The sequence below is a fragment of the Tupaia chinensis genome, unplaced genomic scaffold, assembly GCF_000334495.1.
Source record: "Tupaia chinensis unplaced genomic scaffold, TupChi_1.0 Scaffold000066_1, whole genome shotgun sequence".
Taxonomy (NCBI): Eukaryota; Metazoa; Chordata; class Mammalia; order Scandentia; family Tupaiidae; genus Tupaia; species Tupaia belangeri.
This window is the reverse complement of record NW_006159525.1, coordinates 10,351,322-10,354,745: the sequence shown is the minus strand read 5'-3', so window position 1 is coordinate 10,354,745 and position 3,424 is coordinate 10,351,322. Positions and strand designations below refer to the sequence as shown.

At 42.0% G+C, this 3,424-nt stretch overlaps 1 protein-coding gene across 1 annotated transcript in view; it reads left to right on the top strand.

Annotated features, from left to right (window-relative positions):
- The window catches only part of COL4A3 (collagen type IV alpha 3 chain), a 96,040-nt gene that overhangs the window by 38,033 nt on the left and 54,583 nt on the right, over positions 1-3,424 (top strand). The window lies entirely within an intron of this gene.

Sequence of the window (3,424 nt, the reverse complement as noted above, 5' to 3'; positions counted from 1 at the left end):
TTTCACTATAGGGTGTGTGCGCTCGCCAGACAGACAGAGAGAGACATAGAGACAGAAAGCGAGAAATCACCCCCCAGGGAGGATGGTCACGCCGCAATCCCTTCTCCTCCATTCTCCTCTAGGGGTCTTGGACACGCACGCACACGCGCCCAGTGTGAGTTTTAAGCCACTGGGTCCGGGACGCGAACCGCGGTCGACTATATGGGAGTCCAGCGACATAGCCATTAAGCTAACCGCTGGTTCCCCAGTTTATTTTTCTGTATTTCTTTCAAGGTAATGAATAGTTTGTGCTCATAGTCCTAGGATTATAGAGGGGCAGGAAAGGTCTCCTAGTTTTCATGGGTAAAGGTCTTTCTTTTTTTCTTTTTTTTTTTTGAGAGGTTTTTGCTATAGAGACAGAGAGACAGAAAGCAAGAAATCAACCCCCCGGGAAGATGGCCACGCCACAATCCCTTCTCCTCCATTCTCCTCTCGGGATCTTGGGCACGCACGCACACGCGCCTGGCATGAGTTTAAGCCACCAGGTCCGGGACTCGAACCACGGTCGACTACATGGGAGTCCAGTGACACAGCCATTATGCTGGCTGCTGGTCTCAGTAATGGTCTTATTTCTTAGCTCATAATTTTCATAGGAAAATTTCTTAGATAGTATACCATCAAAAATAACTAAATTATTGTCATGTGGCAAAGCCTAAAGTTCAAGTATATATGTGTGTGTGTGTGTGTGTGTGTGTGTGTGTATATGTATGTGTGTGTGTATAAACTGTGCATAGATTATAAATTATACATATATACATACAGTTATATATAGTTATAGATATATATCAAAGAATGAGAGCCCCATGGAATATTACAGCTAGAAGTGATCTAAGGTGGAAACTGGCCAAACTGCAGCTCCTTGATGATTATAGGGATGTTGGAATTTCTGACTTCTGAAACTCCCAACAAAAAGTGCCAAATGCAGAGCAGGCTCTTAGTAATCCCTGCTGAATTACTTAAAAATGACAAGGCAACGTGATTTACCTTTGCATGTTAGACATCCAAGATTAGATTCGTCTCTGAAATTTGTCTAAGTAAGTGAGCTTTTCTAGTATTTATCTGTATGAGAATGGGAGAATAGCTCTTTATTATTGTTGGAAAGTCTCTATTATTATCATATTGCCACCAAGATTTCAAAAGTGGAGGAGGTAGCGTGTATATCTTTCTAAACCATTAACTTCTGTTATGCATTTCCAGGTCCTGTGGGCCCCCCCGGAGCTCCTGGAAGTCCTGGTATGTGCATGATTCTCAGGGTATAAATAGAAATGCTGTTAAAGAGGAAAATACACCATTCCCAATGAAGTGTGCATTTTTTACCTAAGATGACCACTTCATTAACTGACCTAGAACTCGTTATCCTTGTGACCTGCAATGGAACAGGGCGCAGAAGCTAATACAAAGTGGTGTAGAAATGCTCTTTATCACTTCTCTGAATTGTAACTCAGTATGCAGGACCTGCTGTCAAGGAATTTCTACAATAACTTTAGGTTATGAGCTGGGCTTTGAAACCCACAGGAGACACAGAAATAGAAGAGGATAGTAACATGGCAATAAGGTTGGTTAAAAATGAACATTTTCAGGCTTGTCCTATGGCCTAGTCGTTAAGACAGCCAGATCCCACATGGCTGTCTGTAGTTTGAGTCCCAGCCCAAGTGGCTTGAGAAACACGCCTGGCACATGTGCATGCACGCCCCAAATCTGACAGGATGGAGAAATGGAGAAGGGATTTCAGCATGCCCATGACCCGTGGACAGTGCTTTCTCTATCTCTCTCTATCTCTCTCTCTCTCTCTCTCGCAACTGCGCACAGCCTCTGCCAACTAAAAAAGAAAACTACACTTTTCATAACATATTGCAAGTTACATAAGGATACCGTACATCATAATTTCTTCTGCGAAGTTTTAAACGTTGGCTCATGAGTCATTAGAATGCTTACCTTTCGAGAGTGGAAGAACAGGATCAGATGTGGGTCCCACAGGCCCATGGATTATAACCATACTGCATTCTTTTCAAAGGAAACACAACTAAGAAAAAAGATCCAAGATTTGATAAACCAGCCTGGAGGGCTCCTGCCACTGAATATATTTTTCTCTATATGATGTTACATATTAAACTATTTAATAATTTTGAAAGCGATAAAAGTTAAGCAGATTGTAGAATTCTAGGTCCACTATAATCCCACCATAAAAAGAAATGGATGCCGAAATGGATAAATATTATGTGTACCTATACATATATGGGAAAGTATACATCACACTGTTAGAGTGAGTATCTCTTAAAGTTGGAGTGAGGCAAAAAGTACTTTAGAGGTTTGGCCGAAGATGAAGGAAGACCTCCTTCTCTCTACCAGGCCCCTACGTAATCAATAGGTTCCTTGAAGAAGTAGAGTAGAAAAATCACAAAGTTCTGAAAAAGACAACAATCAGAAAGATTTGCCTTTATGTTCAAATAATAAGAAATAATCAGATAAGGCCCAGCAGGTGGTGTAGAGGCTAAGGTGCTGGATCCCACATGGGAGTCCTGGACCAGAGGCTTGAAATTCACACCGGGCATGTGTGCATGCATACCCAAAATCCCAAGAGAAGGATGAAGGAAAAGGGATTGCAGTATGGCCATCTCCCCTGAGGGGAAATTTCTCAATTTCTCTCTCTCCATCTCTCTGTCTTTCTGGTAAGCTCATGCTCCCTATAGCAAAAATCTCTCTAAAAGAAAAAGAATGATGTTAACCCTGCTGTGTCTCAGTTTCTGCATGGTGATGAATCACTTAATAATTTAAGCTGTTTGCAAGGTGGACATTTGAGACTTTCCCCCTTCTCACGTCCTTGCCATTTTAGGATGGGGATGGGTTTTGTCCCAGCTGGCATGCTCCCCTCCCAGAAGGTGCCTGCCTCCCCTTCCATGCCCTTTTGTATCTAAGACAATCGCCAGGAATAAAATCCAATCACAGCTGTCTCTCTTTCTCATCTGGGGCATGAGACATGCTCTAGTCACTAATAAAAATATCTATGCAGTAACCTCTATGGAAGAATTGCTCTTGTGTCTTCTCAAATGAAACGATTCCAGTGCATCCCAAACTTTCTGTCCCTTGTAATAAATGACAGGAATTATCTTGTGGGAGTGGAGTGTTCTGCACTGTGCTTCCTAACAAGGTCGCAGGTGAAGGAAGTAACAACATTCACTTTCTATTTTGCATGCTTTCTATCCCTCTCAGTTGTGCAACTTTTATAAATAAGAATGTGTTTGCAGTTGGAAAATAACTATATATTTATCAAGATAAATTTAAAATATAATGATGATTATTTTCTCCAAGGGTCATCAAGACCTGGCCTCAGAGGAGCCCCTGGATGGCCAGGCTTAAAAGGAAGTAAAGGGGAAAGAGGACCCCC